Here is a 24,357-nt window from a genome sequence, read left to right as displayed (position 1 = left end):
TCTGTAATAAAGCACGGATTGAAAGACCCGAAACAGGGCGGATTACCATTCTACAAGGGGGGAGAGATGAAATGTATATAGTGTAATAGTTCATACTAGGTAAGTAAGTATTTATTTACCTTTTTAACACATCTGAAAATGATTTAAGAGGTGGAATCAACAAAATAATAAGGAAGGAGACCGCCTTATAGCTGAGCTAATCAAAAAAAGATGCGGCCACTAGGCGAGGCAAATATCCTCATTATACTACAACTACATACTATCGAGACGTCTCCAGTCACTGTCTCATTCCCTTTGTACTCCTGCCAGGGGGGTAGTCGGTAGTAAAATCTCAGACATAATGACGTTTACTACGGTGGTGGTGTGACGAAAAATCGAAAAAACTTTTACTACCTAGGGTAGTTAAATACTAAAATGGGTGGTATCTATGTCTTAAATGTTGAAAAAAATTTACTACCTGGGTAGTTAAAACTGGTAAAATTAGCAAATTTTAGCTATTTTTGTAATTATTTTAATTTTTTGGATGACTTTTCTGAAAAAAATTGAAAATTTTTATAATTTGGAAAAAATTTTCTGTTGGAAAGTTGTTTGCTGCAAACAAAAAATTCTCGAAATTTTTTGTCAATTTTTAAAAGACTTCAATTCTAAAGGCAAAACATTAATTTTTGCACTAAGTGAAAAATGTGTCACAGAAATAATCATTTTTTAGCTTTATTTGTAAAATCAGTCCGAAAAGCAACCAAAAAATAGGTGGTCTCCATGACAGATTGTCCCAAAAACTTTTACTACAGTACCAGGCTGCCAGGGTAGTAAAATACCTCTTCCAAGAGTCTGGGTGGTGGTATGTAAAAATTCGTAAAAATCCTTTTACTACTCATATATGTCTGAGATTTTACTACTGACCCCCCCCTGCTCCTGCTGCTCAGGTAGTACACATATATTTGTTTCAATCTTTGATCCTAAGGCTTAGGTTTTTTTCCTCTTCAATTTACTGAAGAAAGCGGGAATTTGATGCAAGAGTTAGATTGTCTTGAAACAAAGTGCCGTAAAAATCATTGAATAAAAGAAGAACTTTAAATCTGAAATATTTTCATTTTGAAGAATTGATGCAAAAAAAGTGAAACAAGGAAAAGTTTCATTTTTTATTGGTTCAATCAAAATAAGGGGATTTGGAAAACTTTCCATAGCGTCAGCCTGGGTTTAGGTCCCAGGCAAAAATTAGACCCCCCACCTGAGTTTTAAGTCCCCCCAAAGATTTATGAATTTTTTGTTAGCCCCCAGGACTTTTCACCCTAGACACTTTCTAAAAACTGATCAAGTAAAACTGAGTAACTGAGGGTTTTCCAATGTAAATTGCGTTCAGTTCTAAGTTTAAGATAAAATATTTTACACTTTCTATAAAAAGACTGCGCTGCAGGACGCTATGCTTTCTATGTTTGTTTTTTTGCACAAACCCCTGTAACTATGGGCGCGCACCCCATTGCACATTGCTAAGATGTTGGCTCAAAATCGAAAGTGAAACCACTGAAAATGAGAGTAAAATCGGCCCGCACTCCAAATCCCCTGCCCTGTAATTTTCTTGATATATGAGTATAAACATAGAGACTGTTTGGGGTGGCAAAGCAACGTTATGCATTTTGTCCTTATATATTGGGACTCATCAGCACTGTGTACTGCACTGTGTACTGCACCCTGGACCTGGCTGGCCAGATTGATTTAGCCAGCACTTCTAGACAACACTTGTGGTTCAAACTGAGAGTAGAGAAGTGGACTGAAGGGAAATTCCCTAGAATATATCTCTGGCGTAGATTTGAGGTTTGAGATCTGCTGCCTTCAACTTGTCCCAGTTAAGTTGGCGCAGCTACTACGGTGCAACATTTCCCTCCTTTCCATAGATAGCGACTCCAGAAGTCATGCAACTTTCGTTGACGTCAAACAAAATGTTTCATTTTTCCGTGAACTTTGAACCCTTCAAACTTTTTTTCTATGTATGCTAAAGCGTTCTGGTTTTTACTAAATGAAAGCCCGTGATCTTAGCTTTCCAGCACTATATAACACTGTGGACACGGGCTAGGCGGCAAATTGGTAAAATCCTGAACGTTTTGCAACATTTTGAAAATTGTTTGCCGACGGGAGAAAAAAAAATTGCAACTATCGATGAACAAACGTGTCTGGAAACGGAGGAAAATGTATTTGAAGGCTGAAACTTTGTATGTTTATCAGAAAAAGGGTGAGGAATTCAAAAATCACATTCGCTAATTTTAGTTCTTTCATTTTCATGTAGTTTTTTTCACTTTTTTGCTTCTTTTGCATGGGAATGTTCCAAAAAAAAGTTTTTATTTCTGCCGAAATGAATTTTCTTTTCATTTGGGGTTTCTCCTTTCAGAAAAACTTATTCTTTACTCATAAGTTTTTGTTCCTCCATTTCCAGAGGCCCCTTGAAAATGGGTCCTACCACCTTTTTTTGACTCATTTCAACCTTTTCCAAGCTACTTTTCTTCAAAAACAAAAATAAAACAATGCAATGTCTTCTTTTTCAAAAAAATATATATCTTTCGTTATTTTGATTTACTAAATATTTTACAAATATTTTTATATGATAATATTCTAACACCATCAAAGAATTCTCCCTCCAAATTTCAGGTCTCTAGCTACACTACTAGAAAAAGAGATATGCAAAATTGAAGAAGCATGACTGGAAAATTTCTTTTTTTTCTTTTTTGACACATTTTTCGAATTTTTCCAAGCTATTTTCCTAACTTTTTTTTTGACATTTTTAGTCAAATTTTTGACACTAAAATTTGAATATCTTTACAACCACTTATCCTCTGGAGGCCTATGAACCCTCATTTTCTTTCTTTTTCAAAGCTCTACAAGATAGGATAGATTTTGAAAAAAAAATTAAAACTTGAAAAATCTTCTGGAGTTGCTAGCCATTTTGATAACCGTGCAATTGCGCGCTTACAGCCTCTGAACATAAGCGTGCAATTGAGAGGATTTCCCAGACTGAAGGTTAGGAAAATAGCTTGGAAAAATTCGAAAAATGTGTCAAAAAAGAAAAAAAAGAAATTTTCCAGTCTAGCTTCTTAAATTTAGCATATCTCTTTTTCTACTGTATCTAGAGACCTCAGTTTGGAGGGAGAATTCTTTGATGGTGTTAAAATATTATTATGTAAAAATATTTGTAAAATATTTAGTATATTTATCAAAATAACGAAAGATATATCTTTTTTTGAAAAAAGAAGACATTGCATTGTTTTATTTTTGTTTTTGAAGAAAATAGCTTGGAAAAGGTTGAAATGAGTCAAAAAGGTGGTAGGTAGGACCCATTTTCAAGGGGCCTCTGGAAATGGAGGAACAAAAACTTATGAGTAAAGAATAAGTTTTTCTGAAAGGAGAAACCCCAAATGAAAAGAAAATCCATTTCGGCAGAAATAAAAACTTTTTTTTGGGACATTCCCATGCTAAAGAAGCAAAAAAGTGAAAAAAACTACATGAAAATGAAAGAACTAAAATTAGCAAATGTGATTTTTGAATTCCTCACCCTTTTTCTGATAAACATACAAAGTTTCAGCCTTCAAATACATTTTCCTCCGTTTCCAGACACATTTGTTCATCGATAATTGCAATTTTTTTTTCTCCCGTCGGCAAACAATTTTCAAAATGTTGCAAAACGTTCAGGATTTTACCAATTTGCCGCCTAGCCCGTGTCCACAGTGTTATATACCGCTGGAAAGCTAAGATCACGGGCTAATATTTAGTAAAAACCGGAACGCTTTAGCATACATAGAAGAAAAGTTCCAAGGGTTCAAAGTTCACGGAAAAATGAAACATTTGGTTTGACGTCAACGAAAGTTGCATGACTTCTGGAGTCGCGCAAATGGCAGAATTTTTAAGTGTGTAATTACACGCTTATCGAAATTGTTCTGAAACGGGCGGTAGGCGGGAAGCGTGCAATTGCACCCTTTATTATTCTGACACGCAATTCCTTCTGAAAGCTCTGTTGAATTTCAAAAGCCTAGGGCAATTTTACTCAAAGTTTATCGTAGAAGAAGATTCCGTAAAAATGGATTGCCCGTTATAAACCATGCCTTCGCCCGAATTATAGAATTCTGAACCCCTTGAAATCCCTAAGCAATTTCAACCGGGGCGGGAGGCGGCGTAAATTATAACCATGCAATTGCGCGTTTACGCCCTCGGAACATAAGCGTGCAATTGAGAGGATTTCCCAGACTTACCTTTTTTTTGACATTTTTAGTCAAATTTTTGACACTAAAATTTGAATATCTTTACAACCACTTATCCTCTGGAGGCCTATGACCCCTCATTACAAGATAGGATAGGTTTTGAAAAAAAATTAAAATTTGAAAAATCTTCTGGAGTTGCTTCCGCATAGACTGGATGTTTTCAGTTTTCTGTATTGGGCCATTCCAGAAAAAAAAATTACCCCCATGTCATCCAGACATCAATTTTTTAAATAAATTTTGGCACGGAATTCCAGGCAAACTTTAAAGAGAAAGTATCGGAATTCCATGAATTTTACTTAATTTTTGCGAAGCGAATTTATGAGCGAAGCAGTTTTGCTATATTGTGCACATACCTTTAACTTCTATCCCAAGCGAAAATTTGCTATAAAATTTGCTATATAAATCACATCTTCAAACTGATGATTTTATCAAAATGACCTTGAATGGTTTGGCTTGAAGCCACGAAAACTTTCTCGGTTTGGTAGCTAGGACTGCGAAAAATGCCGTTTTAAAATGGTGTAATCTAGCAGTGAACAGCAACAGAATTACCGGAAGCCGAAACACGGACTTAGAATCTGAAGTTGATCAAATTGCCGCGCGGGCGGCACGCATCTAAGCAATCTAAGCAGTGGTTCTTCGGTTTTAAATGTTTATTTTGCTGTTAAATGAAAAAAAATTAGTTTGAACGGTGACAGAAAGGATCTTCATCATCCCTCGACTTTTAACAGCAAGTATTATATATCAAATAAGGTTAATCAATGAGAGGTTTTTGCAAGTCGCGCGGGCGGAAGGAGTGCTCTTTTAGTGAACGAAACTACTTACCTTGCAAAACCAAGTGGATATTCTATGATAAAGAAGTACGGAGGTAATCAAATTTGTCGAATATGTCAAGAAATAAATCAAAACTGCCCAAGAACCAACAAGCCATCTTTGTACATTTTTGTTTTTGTTTTATTTTTATGTTTTGATGATTTCGCTCGACAGACGATTCGTGATTCGAATAAAAATGTTCGATCGTTCGAAAAATATCGTTATTTTAATAAGGCACCATTTACACTAGAATAACTAGAAGGAAAAAAAGGGCAATGCGCGAGGGCGGGCGGCGGGGGGTGTTGTGCCGCCGTGGATTATGTGGTGTGTTTGGGGCATTAAGACCTTGTCTCTATAAAGCGGCTTTATCAGAGGGATTTTTAGAGTGTCTCTTATTTTGCTAGCAACTTGCGAATTGAGGTTGAGTCTGGATCGCTTCGCAACCCTTATACAATACCGCTAGTTTGCATTATTAAAGTATTGGAATTCCATGATTTTTTTAGGTTACAGTAACGGAATTCCACTGTTTTGATTAGGTATTTTGTAAATTTGTTATGGAAATTCCGGACTTTCTTGAAAGCAATTTGCTACAGAAATTCCATGTCGTCCATTGCCATTGGGGCGGGGGTAACGAATAAAAACTGGAATGGCCCATTATGTTATCTGTTAAATTATTGGAAAATAATTTTCTGTTTACAGAAAAAGAAACATCCCAACAACATTTGGAGAAGAAAATGAAATGACGAAATTCAGTTATAATCAATGATTACTTTTAATACCTTAACAGATTACGAATATTGTCAGTTTGTGATGCCTTTCTTTCAGAGTTAGTTCATGTAATGTTTCCAGATTCAGGTGGACCGATCTTTCATTCGATCAAATCACTGCTTTGGCTGCAATTTTGAAATAAATGCATACATCAGCATTATGTCACGTGTATCCATCATGTGACATGTGACGAACATGATTTATTTAAAGAGGTAAATATTCCAGACCCAAATAAAATGCTTCCTAAAGCTTAGTCTGTATTTTACACCACCATGCTCCTTAGGGTATTTTTTTCTGCGAAAACTACTCGGGCAAGATGGCGGCGGCAACAGTTTTGTCCTTGCTTTTATTACGGAAAGATCTAGTTTCAATCACCAATTCCACCCTTCTCCTCTTTTTCTCTATTTCCTATCTCTAACTCTGTTTTTTCTGATTTCTGGCCACCAAATTTAAGCAACCTTGGTTTACGAGCTCGACGCCTTACCACTTGAGCTATCGTCGCACAGCAGATTCACGCAATTCATAACATATTATACCAAACTGGCAAAAGACGGGGGTAATGTTATTATAATATGGGTAAAAGTCACAGATATCTAAGCCCGAAGGGCTAGATTTGCAGCTTTAAGCTTTCTCCAGCAAAAAAAAGTGAAGCTAAAATTTGACTTTTTAAATTTCGTGCCGATGGATAGGATCTAGCATTTTGATTGTTTTCGGAGCGCGATATCAAAAAAATTAGGTGGCGAACGCTATTTCACATCTCTCAAACCGGTGAAATTGCATATTTTAGTCACGTGACTCTGGTAGGAAATCCTTCCAAAGATGAGCTTCACTTTTTGAACAAAGCTGCAAATCTAGCCCTTCGGGCTTTACAGATATCTGTGGTAAAAGTACCCCTTTTTAAACCTGACTGAAATTCGAGCCGTTACTAGCAACCCTGCGGGGCCAAAGGCGCCGAGTATGCACCCGGCACAGTGACAAGCCGTTACTAGCAACCCTGACCCTAACTGATAATCGAATCCTGACCCCCGGAAAATTACCATGGACTAGAAAGAACGAAAAAAATTGAAGGGGCGGAATTGCTGATTGAAACTAGTTTTCACCTTTTGCTCCATACCCCTCATTGCTCATAAGTATTTCTTTGGGTAAGTTCTAGAATTTTGAATCTTCTTTTTAGTTCACTTTTGTTGTTATGGAATGTCAATGTCATAACTGCCATCATAGCATAAGTGCTCTTTTTATGATGCGCTCATCATCAGGAGTTGATGTTTCTGGTGAATGTGGAGCATTAGTTGGTGGTCATTACCGTAAGTTGGTCTAATCTCGACATCCGTCCTCTAATTTCGACACCCTTTTCTTTAGAGATAGGAATAATATGAAAGCTGAAATCGGTGATTGAAAAAGAATTTTTTCTCTCTTACCACTAAAGTAAAGAAAAATACTTTTGACCTTTGTATTATTTTCAGCTCTAGAAAAGGGTGTCGAATTTAGACGAGAGGGATGTCGACATTAGACCAAGTTACGGTTAATTTTTACGTCAGAGGGTCGAAATGTTGTTAACAGTGTAAACAGGTGAAGATTTTGGTGAGGCAAATAAATGACAAAAGTGTATTAGGTTCCGAAATGTGTATTTGTCGAAATGAGTAAATATAGTAAACTTGAAATGATTGAAATTTGCCGAAATCTGTGAAATGAAATAAATGTGAAATATTGTTCGCTTTGGGGCTGATGTTGGGGATGTACCATGCAATATGAGGTCTAACTTAAGCGCCTAAGACCGTAAGGATGACGGCCTGTCGAAGGACTGTAAGGAGGACAGCCATATGAGCGTGGACTGTAAGGAGGACAGCCTTTACTCCTAACCTTATGAGCGTGGACTGTAAGGAGGACAGCCTTTACTCCTCAACCTTATGAGCGTGGACTGTAAGGAGGACAGCCTTTACTCCTAACATGTATTGCCTGTAGATACTGTATAAGCTAGCCACTAGGTAGGAGTATGGGGTTCCGAAGGGACCCACACCAATGGAGAGCATATTGCGTGATACATCCCAAAAGAAGACAAAAAAGACTAGTCCCTGGACTAAAAACACCTTTTGGGGAAAAAACCTAGCTGGGACTAGCTGCGCTGCTGCTTGTGCGTCCTCGTCGTCGGACGTGGGCATCGTTGCCAATCATCCTGAAATGAGAGAGAGAAAAAGGCAAGCAAAAACTGGCGCATACAAGTACCATGTCCCTCCCTAACTCCATGTATGGAAGGGAAGGGAGGGTGGGAAATTGAAAACACAAGAATAAGAAAGACTAAGCGTGGTTTCACTCCCGTATAAATAGTGATACTGGGATTTGAGCAATGGCTTCTAGAGTGCGTAGCATGATGGCGGAAGGGTGTATTGCGGGCGTTAATTTGTCTTCCTTAAAATTAACCTAACCTAACTAAAGTTAGCTCTAATTAATTTTTACGTCAGAGGGTCGAAATGTTGTTAACAGTGTAAACAGGTGAAGATTTTGGTGAGGCAAATAAATGACAAAAGTGTATTAGGTTCCGAAATGTGTATTTGTCGAAATGAGTAAATATAGTAAACTTGAAATGATTGAAATTTGCCGAAATCTGTGAAATGAAATAAATGTGAAATATTGTTCGCTTTGGGGCTGATGTTGGGGATGTACCATGCAATATGAGGTCTAACTTAAGCGCCTAAGACCGTAAGGATGACGGCCTGTCGAAGGACTGTAAGGAGGACAGCCATATGAGCGTGGACTGTAAGGAGGACAGCCTTTACTCCTAACCTTATGAGCGTGGACTGTAAGGAGGACAGCCTTTACTCCTCAACCTTATGAGCGTGGACTGTAAGGAGGACAGCCTTTACTCCTAACATGTATTGCCTGTAGATACTGTATAAGCTAGCCACTAGGTAGGAGTATGGGGTTCCGAAGGGACCCACACCCCCAAAACGTCCCCAAAACTACCCGCACAATACATCCCCAAATCAGCAGCCAAACTCAAAAAGAAGTCATTATACATTAGGAACCTAACTCTTACTAAAAGGATAACGGTCTTGGTCTTAGTGCTTTAAAGTTTTCCCTATAGGTCATAATGAGAAAAGCCTGAGCCCATGTATTTGATGAAGATGGCCTGAGCCTATATCCTGGTGAGAATAACCTGAGCCCATGTCCTGATAGGGATGATTGATTTTAGTCTAAATTGTAATGAGGATAATTGGACTTAGGTGCCTAAGACCGTAGGGATGACGGCCTGTCGAAGGACTGTAAGGAGGACAGCCATATGAGCAAGGCAGGATGGTCTGAATCGAGATCTGAGGGTAAAATTGTTTGGACATTTAATGCAAGGGATCTGCTAAATATATAATAAGATTATTTGAGGATAGTGACATATAACTTTTAATCTAAGCATTGTATCTCTGTGGGGTATGTTTCAGGGAAAGAAAGGGAACCAAGTCCCAGGATAGTCGAAACCAAAAAGCAATCTACTTATTGTAAAGTCTCCAGACCTAATTTATGTTACAGCTGTATAGAGAATAGGTGTCAAAAAAAAAAACAAAAAACAAAACCCATATCTCAACAAGTAAATTCCCACATGTTCATTGCTAATATAATTACCATTGAATCGTGACGTCATTAGACGTCACCAGGGATTATAGCAAGAGAAAACAAGAAAGAAAAGAAAATTATCTGTCCCACTCACATGTGAACCCAAGGTTGAATAGTAAGAAACCCAGTTAAGACAAAATAAAACTTGTCACACAATACCAAGAGCTACCCAACCAGTAGGTTTGCATGGGATCATAGGCTAGGATTATTACCAGTGTATCATTACGTCATTAGACGTCGCCAGGAATAATAGAATGAAAACAAACAAAAAAGGCCAGGTGAAAAAAAAAAAAGAAAAAAAAAACAATACAAAAAACTGCCCAATTTACAGGTGACCATGGGTGGATAGTTGGAAACCCAACTAAAACGAAAGTAAACATGAGAGCACAGACCCAGGGCTATCCAATCAGTGGGTTCCCAAAAGTTCATAGGCTAAGTAGTTACCAATGTATCATGACGTCATTGGACGTCGGCATGAGTGATAGGATGAAAAAAGAAGGGTGAAAAACAACTGTCCAACTTACAGGTGAACTCTTGGGTGGATAGTTAGAAACCCAGTTAAAAACAAAAGTAATACATGACAACACAGAAACCCAGGGCTATCCAATCAGTGGGTTCCCAAAAGTTCATAGGCTAAGTAGTTACCAATGTATCATGACGTCATTGGACGTCGGCATGAGTGATAGGATGAAGAAAAGAAGGGTGAAAAACAACTGTCCAACTTACAGGTGAACTCTTCGGTGGGTAGTTAGAATCCCAGTTAAAAACAAAAGTAAAACATGACAACACAGAAACCCAGGGCTATCCAACCAGTAGGTCTCCAAAAGTTCAAAGGCTAAATAATTACCAATGTGTCATGACGTCATTGGACGTCAACAGGAATGATAGGATGAAGAAAAGAGGGGTGAAAAACAAATGCCTAACTTAAGTGAACTTATGGGTGGATAGTGAGAAACCCAGTTAAAAACAAAAGGTGAAACATAACACTCAAACCCAGGGCTATCCAACCAGTAGATTTCCCAAAGGTGCATTTACAAGCTGAAATAATTACCAATGTATCAACCAACACCATTGGATATCAACAGGGATTAAAGAAGGGAGAACAAATGAGGTGAAAAACAACTGCCCGACTTGACAAATGAACCCATGGGTGGATAGTTAAAAACCCCAGTTAAAAACAAAGGGTAAAAGATGATAACACATGAAACCCAGGGCTATCATCAACCAAGGCTTCCAAAGGTTCGTAGGCTAGAATAATGAAATGGCTAATGTATCAACGTCATTGGACATTACCAGGGATTAAAAGGAAGGGAAAAACAAAATGGGGTGAAAACAACTGCCCGACTTACGATATATGAACCCATAGGTGGATAGTTAGAAGCCCCCCAGAGAAATGAAAGACAAAAATTGCAACTTGAAACCAACAAAGCAAGGGTACGCAAACCTAATGTGGTTCCTTTCCACGACTAAGATTGCCCATGTGCCATGACCAGCAAAACAAACTCAGGGACGTACACATACCATCAAAGTAGACCATAAAAGATACCAAGATTTGATTGTTGGAGGGGGGAGGATGAGAATAGAAATTTGAACTTACAAGACTGTTCACTTAACTTTCCATTTTGTTGAAAGACCATCCAAGGAAGAGAGTGAAGACAGGTGCATCTGGGACTGTGACTTCGAGGAGAACGAGTACGCAAGTAACAAACGTGTGTGGATGGGAGCTTCTATTCTTGGATTGGTTGTCATCAGTCAGCAATGTTTATTGTTTTTGAAGGAATTCAGCAGTAGAGTAGCCAACAGCAATCATAGAGTGTAAGGTAAGGACCAGCAGAACAGACATCCATCAAGAGTTCTTGATTTATTTAATTAACTATCTGGACTTTTCTTTGACACTTGAAAACATGGTCTTGGGTCTGCTGCACATGTCATCCCAAAATTGAAAACACAAGAATAAGAAAGACTAAGCGTGGTTTCACTCCCGTATAAATAGTGATACTGGGATTTGAGCAATGGCTTCTAGAGTGCGTAGCATGATGGCGGAAGGGTGTATTGCGGGCGTTAATTTGTCTTCCTTAAAATTAACCTAACCTAACTAAAGTTAGCTCTAATAAAATACAATTACGCAGCTCCGCTCGCAGCTCTACTCTACCATTTTTGTTTTGATTTAACTTTGTATTTTAATGACCAGCCAAGTCTTTCATTTGAGGGCTCTGCATGTTAGCCTCCACTGATGCAAGTTACCAATTCTCACGGTACTAGCTACGTACAGAAACCTTTTGCTTTTAAGTTGAAAGACGAATGTCCGACCCCATATAAAAATCAATGGGACATGTCCGACCCATTTTGCTTTAAAAGCCTTAGGACATGTCCGACCTGGTCCAACCCAAATCAATTTTTGATCGAACAGTGTCCGACCACCTAAATATTGTTATTTTGAGCCCTGCCAAATCCCCTTTTTCGATTACACGTTTTTTTTTTTATAAGAACGTCAAAAATTTTCGAAGCCTTCGGATGTTCTTAGTTTTTTGGATTTGAAGCCTAAAAATGTTCTTAAAATGTTCTTATTTTCAGCATTTTTTGAACATTTTGATGTAATTTCTTAAGAAATTGCATGTTTTTAAGTCTCCAAAGCCTTAGTATGTTCTTAGAATGTTCTTAAATTTTTGGGCTTGAAGCCTTATGTTCTTATATAGTTTGTTCTTATAAAAAAAAAAACGTGTAATGCAATGAATTAAATTTCACTTTTTTGCACCTATATTTTCTTCAAAATGAAAATATTTAAGACTTTAAAGTTCTTCTTTTCGCTATCTTCAGTAAATTGAAGATGAGAAAAAACCTAAGTCACGGATCACAGATTGAAACAAATATATGAAGGTTGAGATTTTACAGCTGCCCATCGTTCAAGGCACTGAGAGGCCACGGGTGCTAAAAAGAAGGTTCGTTTGAAATGTAACAACCTCATTGGTGGAACTTTGATAAACAGCTTTTGTTTTTCTTGCAGATTTTAAATTAAACTTCTCTCAGGGATTTACTTGTCAATGTACATGTACACATGTGTTGTGTCAACTTGTCAGCATTGTATTGTTGTATAGGGAAAGATAAAAGAGGTAAGACTAGCCTAGTTTCTAATCCTGATATGATATAGGAGTTTAAGTTTAGACTGACTGCTGCCAAAGATGACGTTGTGTAAAATCCTTAGGTAAGAAATTAAAAGTTTTATAAATCTTTACATGAGTGTTTCAGTTTCAAATCAGACACATACTGTGAGATCGGGTAACTTGCATAAATGAATGACCTGGCTGATCATTAAAATGCAAAGTTAAATCAAAACAAAAATGGTAGAGTAGAGCTAAAAAAAAAAGATAGAGTACAGCTGCAAGCGAAGTTACAAACGGAGCTGCGTAGCACTTTTGTTTTGAAATTTTGCTGCTTTGATTGGTCAGTAATTTGATGGCTATGCAAGTTTCCCTCCACTGATGCAAGTTACCCGACTTGACGGTATCTCATGCATATCAGGATGGTGCGTGTCTCCCTATTGATATATACAGTGCTGAATAAACAAAACATTGTTTTTTCAAAATAAATCTTTCATGTTAGAAATACAATGTTAGTCATCTGGGGTAATTACAGGATAATTTTGACTTATTTGGGCATTACTCTCAAAGTATTACTGTAGAGTATTTTATCGACATTTTAATTATCAAAATTTAAACATTACCGTAGATTTGTCTAACCTCAACATGTGTCTTGTTATCTCGACACCGGATCTGCCAAAAATTTAAAACAAACCTTTATAATGAAAGTCTTGGGGGCCGTCGACATTCGACTTTCGAATTTTTTAACGGCATTTGGCCGTTATGGTTCTGACCCCCTCCCCCCCTCTACGTTAACGGCCATCAAATTCTCTAAAGTTAAAAAATTGTCAAAAAATCGATGAAACTCTAAATTTTCTCCTTCACTTTCAACGTTGTTTCGTCAGCCATCTTTAATATCGCTACGGCTTCGCTCAGTTTTCATTTTAAAAATAATTAATGCGCGAATTAATTATCTCCGTAATCATAATCAAAAGAATAGCGGCATTTCAAAGAAAAAAGACCGACCGTCTGCGAAATTCAAGGGCCGCGCGGACCGTCTAAACAAATGGAACACGAGACATAAACATCGGGTCGTTTGTTTTGGTTAAAATTATTCTAAAAAATAGCGAAGTGAATACTTTAGGTATGTGACTTTAGCAGATCTTAGTTGATAAAAGGAGGAAAAGAAATATGGAAAGTAACATTTGTATGGAATAAACGTCTCAAAAATCAATATTTTGAGTTGACCCCTAAAGAGATTTTCGACTTTCCCTTAACGGCACATGGTCGACCCCCTCCCCCCCTTAACGGCCAAATGCCGTTAAAAAATTCGAAAGTCGAATGTCGACGGCCCCTTGGTATTATTCTCATAGCACAAGTTCATCCATCAAACAAGAAGTCCAGTTAACATTGCAATTCTTTCAATTGTAAAAGCAGCTATTAGTGAGGTCTGTTAGCACAAAAATACTTCCGATGGTGATAAAAGCATGAAATTTGGCACGGATGATCCTTGGAGGGTCTAAAGCTTAATTCTAAACAGTAACAACAAATTATGCCACCTGGCCACCTGCCAAATGACGTCATCAGGTGGCTGGGCAAAATTTTTTTTTTGTTGAAAATATTCAAAATTGAGGTATAAAACATGCCTTGAAAATCATCCTATCAAAAGTTATGAAGTTTGAAAGTTTTGTGATGGCGTCATCATAAGCCTTTCTAGGCAAAAACTAAAAATCCCGTAATAACAGAACTAGTTGACAAAATTTGGTGTTTTATACATGTCAATCCATGTCAAAATTCGACGTTCCTTCGGATGCTTGGGTCTAAACGACATAAAACATCCAAAAAAATTAATCGGTTGTACACTGTGTTCCTGAAGGGAGATTGCTGCATTGATTTGCCTTGTAAATCTCAAAATTTAAGTTTTATTATTCTGTAGGATTTAAAGCTTTTAATTCAATTTGAACATCAGAATCAGAAAAAGTAATGAATTTTGATATGAATTCATGTCTAAAACACCAATTTGGTCAATTTATTCCAAAATTACGAAGTTTTTAAGTTTTGCCTGGAAAGGGTTGTGATGAAGTCATCACAAAACTTTCAACCTTCATATATCATAACTTTTGATTGGAAAATTTTCAAGGCTTGTTTTATACCACAATTTTCATCAGCATTTCATGCTCTTTCCGGTGGAACCATCAGATTTTGAATATTTTCATATGGACATGTTCATTAAAAAAGGCAAGTTTTCAAGGTTTCAGTGACATTTCATGCCTTTGTTACAAATTTATCCATTTTGATGGTTAACAATTTCTTTTCGTAACTCAGATAAGTCTGATGGTTTAGGTGAAGTGTTCTGCTTGGATAATCTAGTAACAGAATTTTTAGTTACTTTTAAATATCAAAAGATATGCTAATTTGAACTTTGTACAGTGTTGGATAATGATGTAACATCAACATTTTCAGTTAAGCTGGATAATGATTTCTAGATCAGCTAATCAACAAAACCTATAGATATTTTGACCTGTAGAACTTATTAATAAGGGTACATTGGAAAATATTGTAACACAAAAATTTTGTTAAAATATTCACTGGCTAATGATGAAACACAACTCAAAGGTCAGAAAAGGCTGTTTCATAATATCCAGATATTGTTAATATAAAGAGATGGTTTGAGGTAAATGTGGAAGCCCGAAACAGTGTGGTGTGTTACAACGCTCTTTATTGATTCAGAGGCTAGAAAAATACAAAGAAAGCCTACAGTACTTAGAATTTAAAATAAAATAAAAATAGCTAAGTTCCGAATTCCGGAAATCAGTCAGTTCCGGATGGAAGGGGCCAATACCGGAATACGGAAAACTATACGGAACTCCAAAAGTAAAATGGCCCTAGAGCAAATAGAGGGCAAATAGAGGCCAGAAATAGAGTATGAAGCCAAATCGACCAAAGGACAAAATGCAATGCCCAAAAGACTAATGGTCTGTGACCAGAAAAACAGCTAGGAAAAATGACTCCAAGGATCGACTAAACGAAAGTCACAGACCAGGTCAAAAGTTGACCAAAATACAAGGAAAAATCTAAAGAATCCTAGAGAATCTAGTACCAAAAAAGTGTACAAAAATAGGAAAAATTACAAGTCAAAAATATAGGAAAAAACTTACTGAAACATAAGCTCCAAAGCACTGTGTATGGATGGCTCCACAGGAAATACCAAAATAAATTCTCAAGTAAATCCAAAATGAAAATCAATTCAATAACTCTAAATGTTAACTTTAAGTGTCTCCAACGAGAAGTGAAAATGGAGTTTCTACAAACTCCTCAAAACGTCTACACGTTCTCATAACAATTTCTAGATTGAATTCAAAAGCAAAAAAGGGCGATAAAAATAGAGAAAATTGTGCATTGGAGCATTAAATTCATTAAATCTCCATCGTTTGCGAGAATATAGATCGGATTCGTCGAACTCTCCTGGTGGTGGTAAGATGACTTTGCTTTTCATGGTCAGCAAATTCATAGGTGATAGTGCCATTGGTTCTGTTGGGTCGCTTACGGTGTCGACAGTTAATGGTCTTGAGTTGATAATTGATTCTACTTCGACAAGCAGTGTTGTGAGGGTTTCAGTGTTGAGACTTGGTCCTTGAGATTTCAAGAGTGCAGCAAGGATCCTTCTGATACTTCTGATGTGACGCTCCCACACACCACCCATATGACTTGAGGCTGGGGGATTGAATTTCCAAATCCAATCACCGTCTTGCTCGTTCATGTATTTTGCAATTCTGTCATGGTCCATTTCTGAGATAGCCTTCTTCAACTCTCTTTCGGTGCCAACGAAGTTAGTTCCATTGTCTGAGTGCATTGAACGAACTTTTCCTCGTCTTGAGATGAATCTTCTTAGAGTCATGATGAATGTGTCGGTTTCTAAGCTGGATGATACTTCTAGATGAACAGCTCGTGTTGAAAAGCACGTGAAGATAACTCCATAGCGTTTTAATTCCCTCCTCAGCTCTTTGACGATGAATGGTCCGAAGAAATCCACCCCAACGTAAGTGAATGGTGGAGATTCGACAACTCTTGCTTTTGGTAGATCAGCCATGATCTGATTGGATGTTGATCCTCTGAGGTAACGACAAATGACACAATGGTAGATAATTTTTCGAACAAAGGTGTTTCCATTGACAACCCAGAAACCATGATTTCTCAATTCGTGAAGTGTGTGTAGACGACCTCTGTGAGCACACTTCTCGTGACACCATCGAACGATTGACTCAGATAACTCATGATTCTTTGGTAATAGAATAGGGTGTCTCAGTTGGAAGTCTAGGCTGGATCTCCGCAATCTTCCACCAACACGAAGTACTCCTGACTCATCAATGAAGGGATTGAGACTGGAAATTGGGCTGTGTTCTGAGACATGGTTTTGCTTCTGCAAGGCTGCAATTTCGTCTGTAAATTTTACTTGCTGGGTGGTGGTGATGACGAGCCTTTCTGCTTCATTTACTTCTTCAATGGTGGGATGAAGCGATCTTTCGATGTTTGGAGCTTTACAAATGATGCGTACGAAACGTACGATTAATGCTACGATACGACATAGCCTTTTCCAATTTGAGATCTGCTTGATTAACCTCAAAAACACATTATTTGTTGCATCTTTTATCATGATTGCGTTCACTTTCTTTAGTTCTGTATCGTTTGCGTCTAGCTTGGTCGAGGGCTTTGATTTCTTCCACGTACTTTCGTTTTGCCAGAGGAATTCTGGCCCATGTATCCACATTTGGATCTTGTTTGCATCTTTGGTAGAAATTCCTCTTGAGGAGATGTCAGCTGGATTGTCAGTCGTTTTGATGTACCTCCAGGCTTCAAGGTCAGTAGATGAATGAATAGTTTGGACACGATTTGCCACAAAAGTTTTGAATCTCTTGGTAGTGTTGTGGAGATAGCTCAAAACCACCTCACTGTCGGTCCAGAATACATGTTTGGCATCTTTGATTTGTACTTCTTTCTCGACAAGATTGCAGATCTTTGTGGACAATACTCCTGCTGTCAGCTCAAGCCTTGGTATTGATACAAATTTAATTGGTGCAACACGTGATTTGCCAATTACCAAGGAACAATGGATTTCTCCTTCTTGGTTGATTTGTCTCAAGTATGTCACTTGTCCATATCCTCTCTCAGAAGCATCTGAGAAGTGGTGGAATGATTTCTCAACTGGTGTACCGAAGTCATCTGGCTGATAACATCGTGGTATGCTGATCAATTTGATATCTTGAAGGTCGGAATACCATTTTGTCCAATCGGTTGCAATATCCTCTGGAATTTGATCATCCCAGCCATGTTGCATCTTGCACAAAGTTTGGAGAATAAGTCTTCCTTTCAGGATGAATGGTGATATCAATCCAAGAGGGTCATAGATGCTGCTTATCATAGACAACATTCCTCGTCTTGTCAAAGGTTTCTGCTTCAATTCTGTCAGATCGAATTTGAACACGTCATCAGTGAGATTCCAGGACACACCGAGTGCTTTGTCAGTGAGTCCACCCAGTAGGGATGCATCCTTGAGTGACGATCCAAGATCCTCTTTTGGTAGAGAATTGAGCACGGTTTGACTGTTGGTTACGAACTTTACGAGGTTGAATCCTCCTCGTTTACATAGCGATTTGACACCCTGTATCATTTCAATGGTTTCTTGTTCGTCATCTTCTGATTTCAACATATCATCGACGTAGAAATTGTTGAAAAGAATGTTTCGTATCTTGTCGGGGAAATCTTCTTGATTGTCGATGGCTGTTCTTCTGAGTGCATAACTTGAACAGCTTGGTGATGATCCTGCACCAAAGACGTGGACGTTCATTTCGTAGTCGATAGGTGTTGTAGTTAGATCGTTGTCTTTCCACCAAAGGAAGCGAAGAAGGGATCGTTGGTGTTCAGGAACAAAGACTTGGTAAAACATAGCTTGGATGTCTGCCATTACTCCAATCCGACCTTGACGAAAACGTGACAGAACTCCAACAATTTGATTGGTCAAGTCTGGTCCGGTTAACAATTGTTTATTCAGTGATTGATTCTGGAACTCAGCTCCACAATCCAGGACGACTCGGACCTTCTCTGGTTTTCGTGGATGATACACTCCATGGTGAGGAAGATACCAAACTTGCTTGTCATCTGGTAATTGTTTGGCGATTCTTGCATGACCATTCTTCAATATGGTATCCATAAACGTCATGTAGTGGTCGAAAAAGGTAGGGTTGCGTTCAAGTTTGCGTTTGAGACTTGCTAATCGTCTTTCTGCAACGCGTCTGTTGTTTGGTAAGTTGCTTTCTCCATCTCTGAGTGGTAATGGAAGTACATAGTGACCATCCTCCATCGTTGTCTTTTCTTCCATGATGGACATAAACCTTTTGTCTTCGACTGACATGTGTGAATCTTCAAAGTCGATACGTTCGTTAGACTGGTTTTCGACAAAATCAGTGTTGTACAACGACTCGTACATTTCTCCAATGTCCATTTCTTTCACATTGGTCTTGAAAACGAAGTGATTACTCTTTGATTTTTCTGATATGTCAGTGACGATGGTTCTGTGACATCCAATTGATTGGCTCTTTGTGGAGGATTCTAATGGTCCAACGATGCACCATCCAAGAACGGTGCGATAAGCAAATGGACCTCCATCTTGACTTGGGATGACTTCGATTGGTTCGATAGCTTTGAGGCAGTCTGCACCGATAAGAAGCTCGACAGGTTGATGGTCATTGTCAGGTAAGCTATCTTTGATTTTGCTCAGGTAATCCCATGCTTTGATCTTGGATTTGGTGGCGATCTCATTTTGGTCGACTGGTAGATCTTCTCTTGAGAATGCTTTCTTGACAGTGATCGTTTGGTTGCTGTTTAACGCTCTGACACTCAGCTCCTTGACGACGGTAGAATTGACTTCACCAGTTCCATTCACTGTGGTGATTGATAAGGAGGTGGTACGTCCTTTGATGTTCATCCGGTCAACCAAGGTATCAGCAATAAATGATGCTTGGCTGCAGGGGTCGAGCATCGCAAGGGTGTGTCTTTCTGATAAGGGATCGTCTGCATGTTTGATGCAGATTGGAACTACACACATTGATATAACTTCATGACAATTGGTTGCACGACAAGTTGTTGTTTTGGTTTGAGGTTGATCTGTGTCTTCCTTCACATCTTTGGTATCTTTGTTCATCTGATGATCTGATCTCCCTTGGTCTTTGGTATCAGTTCTATGGTCTGAATTGTCTCCATCAGCATGTGATGATGGTCGATCGTCTCTCTTGGTCTCTCTTGGTCGAAATTTGAAGCCGTGGAGGATAGTTGCATGCTTGGATCGACATACTTTACAGGTTCGTCGCTTTGTGCACGTTCGGGCGTTGTGATCATGAGTCATCTTTTGGAGACATCCAAAACAAAGTTTCTTTGATCTTATCATGATGCTACGTTGGTTGATATCCTTTGCTAAGATGACTGGGCAATCTTCTGCGTCATGTTGTTGCTCACAGAACGGACAGATTTTGATCCTTGGTGTTTGTTCGTTCTTGGTTGCAGCAGTCTTGAAGGAACGTCTTGAGTTTCTTGAATGACCTTTCTCCAATTGTTTGGGTGAAGAATCTTTACCGATAGCATGACGAGAGTACAATGGATCATTCACAAGGGTTGTTTCTTGCTCCATAAACGCGACAAAATGTTTCAAAGTTGGCTCCGTTGCATTTGATTGACGGAGTATCATAGCTTTTCGATTCCATCTGTCGATGAGAGGTGGTGGTAACTTCTCCAATAGCAGCCTGATGGTTTCTGGTGAATCCAGGACGTTAGAGTGATCACAGTAGAAGGTCTGCCATTTGGTCAGATGGTTCAGGAATTCGCGAAAACCTTTAGGGTTGCTGAATCGTAATGATTGCATATTTTTGATTTGGTTGCGATATGCCGATAAAATCAGATGTGGATTTCCAAATCTCTTCTTGAGTATATCCAATGCGGAGGAGTAGCCATATGCAGACGGTAGTTGGATGCAATGTTTGATTGCTTCATGAGCTTCAGCTGTGGTGTACTTCATCAGTCTTGTCAGCCTTCCTCTAGGATTTGGGATTTTCGATTCAACTGCTTCCTTGAAAACAGAGATGAAATGTGCATAGTTGAGTGGATCTCCATCGTACGATTCACGTCCACACGTGGGCCTCTTGTTGTTTCAACATGGCAAATAGTAGATCGTTTGTCGACAGCGGTTCAGGAGACGTCCTTTTCGGTGACGTAATTGGGTGAATAAGTCTCCATAATATCATCCATCGATGCAGCCTGAACTGGTAAGGCTTGAATGTTGAAATGGTTCTGTGTTAATTGATGTCATGGAATGGCGTGGATGTGATATCGCAGTCGGATTTTGCTTGGCTTGATGCATGTAAATCGATGGGGGTACAATTTTGTCTGTTTGGAACATTGAGATGCCGCAGGTGGCTCCTGCATGGCTTGGGTATTGACGGGTGATGGTACATCCTTGACTGATCAATGTTGAATGTCGCCTCAGGTGGCTCCGGCAAGGCTTGTTTGATTGACGATAGGTGTCTCCTTGATGGATCAAAATTGATTGATGCCGCAGGTGGCTTCTGCATGGCTTGTCTACTGGTTGAAGATTGATGCGTCTTTGGTTGATCAAAGCGTGACGCCGCAGGTGGCTCCTGCATGACTTGTCTGCCGATTGACGGTAGGAGTGTCGACGATTGATCAAGGTGTGTCGACGATTGATCAAGGTGTGACGCTGCAGGTGGCTCCTGCATGGCTTGTTTGCTGGTTGAAGATTGATGCGTCTTTGGTTGTTCAAAGGGTGACGCCGCAGGTAGCTCCTGCATGGCTTGTTTTCTGGTTGAAGATTGATGCGTCTTTGGTTGATCAAAGCGTGACGCCGCAGGTGGCTCCTGCATGACTTGTCTGTAGATTGACGGTAGGTGTGTCGACGATTGATCAAGGTGTGACGCCGCAGGTGGCTCCTGCATGGCTTGTCTTCTGATTGGCGATAGAGTCTTTGATGGATCAATGATTGTTGGTGCCGCAGGTGGCTCCTGCTTGGCTTGACTTGTGTCAGTTTGATCTTCATTCGAGGTTCTTGTACGAAGCACATCAATCCTTGCTGAAGATAATGCTATCTGACGTTGTAGTTTCAGTTCCTTTGTCCTTTGAGCATGGTCATATTCTTCTTCAATGAATTTTGACTCTGCTAGTAGTTCGGCTCGTTTGATCTCTTCTTCAAGCAGTTGATCAGAAAGTTGACTATGTCTCGATCTTACTTGGTGAACTCCATGTTGGTGATGTGGATCCTGACTTCTTCGACGATTTGGAAGAGTGAGTGGATTTTGACAACTTGGAAACCATTGAAGAACTTGAAGAATGTGACGATCGTAAGGATTTAGGTAACCTTGATGATTTAGAAGATTTCGATGATCGTGATGATTGCAAAGATTTACGTGATGGTGCAGTGCTTCTTTCTTCTTCTTGAAGATTTAATGTCTGTATTCTGTCGTAAACTGACTGTTTTACGACATTGATTTGATCATCAACTGTGGTAAACCAATATTGGTCTTCAGCCTTTTCGTGTGGGTCGAGTAACTCGTTCAGCTCATTGTGAGTGCCCTCGAAAGTTAATGCTGTCTCGTTGTACTGTTGAAGTCGACTCTTGATAAGACTTTGATCCAGCAGGGCTAATGTTTCCATCATAGACTTGCCTCGTTTCTCTAATCTGTTGAGAAGTCTTTGTCGTTCAGCAAATAAGTGTTGAATGCGTGATTTCTTACCCTTCTCAGTTAGTTGTCTTTCTCTTTTTGGGTAGCGACGTGTTGGGGATAGAGCTGTTTGCACCAAGTAAAAGCGATCCTGTTTCATCATCTTGAGATGGTATGCTCTGTTTGTCATCAGGTTCCTCTCGACAACTTGGGTACCTGCACGACTAGCATCTCCCCTCATCTCTGGGTTGATTGACTTCTATGGCGGTCTGGTCAACTTCTATGATGGTCCGGTCAAATCTGTGACGGTACGGTCAACATCTGTGGCGGTACGGTCAATCTTACGCGGTCAAGGTCAACATCTGTGGCGGTACGGTCAACATCTGTGGCGGTAAACGGTCAACATCTGGTGCGTACGGTCAAACATCTCCATCTCCATTGTGAACTCCAACGAGTTCTAAGGGACGATCGACATCGTCTCCATTCATTCTTATGTTTCACTTTGTGGAAGCCCGAAACATTGTGGTGTGTTACAACGCTCTTTATTGATTCAGAGGCTAGAAAAATACAAAGAAAGCCTACTTAAAATTTAAAATAAAATAAAAATAGCTAAGTTCCGAATTCCGGAAATCAGTCAGTTCCGGATGGAAGGGGCCAATACCGGAATACGGAAAACTATACGGAACTCCAAAAGTAAAATGGCCCTAGAGCAAATAGAGGGCAAATAGAGGCCAGAAATAGAGTATGAAGCCAAATCGACCAAAGGACAAAATGTAATGCCCAAAAGACTAACGGTCTGTGACCAGAAAAACAGCTAGGAAAAATGACTCCAAGGATCGACTAAACGAAAGTCACAGACCAGGTCAAAAGGTGACCAAAATACAAGGAAAAATCTAAAGAATCCTAGAGAATCTAGTACCAAAAAAGTGTACAAAAATAGGAAAAATTACAAGTCAAAAATATAGGAAAAAACTTACTGAAACATAAGCTCCAAAGCACTGTGTATGGATGGCTCCACAGGAAATACCAAAATAAATTCTCAAGTAAATCCAAAATGAAAATCAATTCAATAACTCTAAATGTTAACTTTAAGTGTCTCCAACGAGAAGTGAAAATGTAGTTTCTACAAACTCCTCAAAACGTCTACACGTTCTCATAACAATTTCTAGATTGAATTCAAAAGCAAAAAAGGGCGATAAAAATAGAGAAAATTGTGCATTGGAGCATTAAAAACTAATTAAATTAAACATTAAAACGCGATATCATACGCTAATTCCCAAATGGGAATATAGCTACCAAAACAACATACGTCATAATATGACAAGTCTCTTGAGGCCAATGTTATCATGGCCGCAACAGGTAAAACTCATTAAACAGTTTCTTGGCTTTAATATTTTTGCATTGGTTGACAGAATCTAGGGACAATTGCTTAGCGAGAATCAGATAATTATGTAACATTTTTTGAGAGTTAACCTGAAATAGCTTGTTAAATCAACTGCCATTCATACCCCTTTACATATTCCACCATTTCTTTAATGGTCTTAATTAAAGCTTCATAGGTCTCTTTCGACAGGAGATTGACAAAAGCAGCACATTTTAGTTCTGGTGAACATTTGGTGCATGAAATCATTATTAATCGACAGATTTTGGATAATTTTGTAACGAAATGCGCTTAAAAAACACAAATTTGTAAAGACGTCAAGGTCGAACCAGTTTTGACCCCCTTGTCAGGAGAGAGTTTCGACTTAAAGTCAACTAACATTCAAGACAACACTTGTCTCGATATTGCTGCTAGGGGATTTTGGATTCCAGGACAGAAGGCATTTTCTGACGCAAGGGTTTTCAACCCAATTGCCAAACGGCTCTCGAATTCCAATATTTCCAAAGCATATGACTCGAACGAGAAAGAAAAGAAGCGCGTATACAATTTGAGAATTTTACGAATTGAGCACGGCTCATTCACTCCTATTGTTTTTACCGCTATGGGCGGCATGGGAAGAGAGACTAAGTGCTTCTATAAAAGACTCAGTGAACTTTTATCAGAAAAACTAGATGAACCTTTGTCAGTCACAACAACTTGGGTTAGAAGAAAGGTGGTCTTTGCTCTTTTGAGTTCAGTTCTCTTGTGCC

The 24,357-nt window shown here is 38.9% G+C and overlaps 3 long non-coding RNA genes across 3 annotated transcripts; 1 reads left to right on the top strand and 2 right to left on the bottom strand.

Annotated features, from left to right (window-relative positions):
• Positions 1-13,865: 13,865 nt before the first annotated feature.
• Positions 13,866-24,308, top strand: LOC136803247 (uncharacterized). Its single transcript, XR_010846118.1, has 2 exons — positions 13,866-15,179; positions 23,587-24,308. It is a non-coding gene; the product is annotated as an uncharacterized lncRNA (long non-coding RNA).
• LOC136803246 (uncharacterized) lies at positions 15,208-15,759 on the bottom strand. The gene is made up of 2 exons (XR_010846117.1): positions 15,664-15,759; positions 15,208-15,238 (listed from the first exon to the last, which is right to left on the bottom strand). It is a non-coding gene; the product is annotated as an uncharacterized lncRNA (long non-coding RNA).
• LOC136803274 (uncharacterized) lies at positions 22,748-23,300 on the bottom strand. Its single transcript, XR_010846123.1, has 2 exons — positions 23,205-23,300; positions 22,748-22,784 (listed from the first exon to the last, which is right to left on the bottom strand). It is a non-coding gene; the product is annotated as an uncharacterized lncRNA (long non-coding RNA).
• Positions 24,309-24,357: the final 49 nt, after the last annotated feature.

This window comes from Clytia hemisphaerica, unplaced genomic scaffold, assembly GCF_902728285.1.
Source record: "Clytia hemisphaerica strain Z4C2 unplaced genomic scaffold, Clytia hemisphaerica genome assembly, whole genome shotgun sequence".
NCBI classification, from domain to species: domain Eukaryota; kingdom Metazoa; phylum Cnidaria; class Hydrozoa; order Leptothecata; family Clytiidae; genus Clytia; species Clytia hemisphaerica.
The sequence above is the reverse complement of the archived record's forward strand: the minus strand, read 5'-3'. Positions and strand labels throughout refer to the sequence as shown.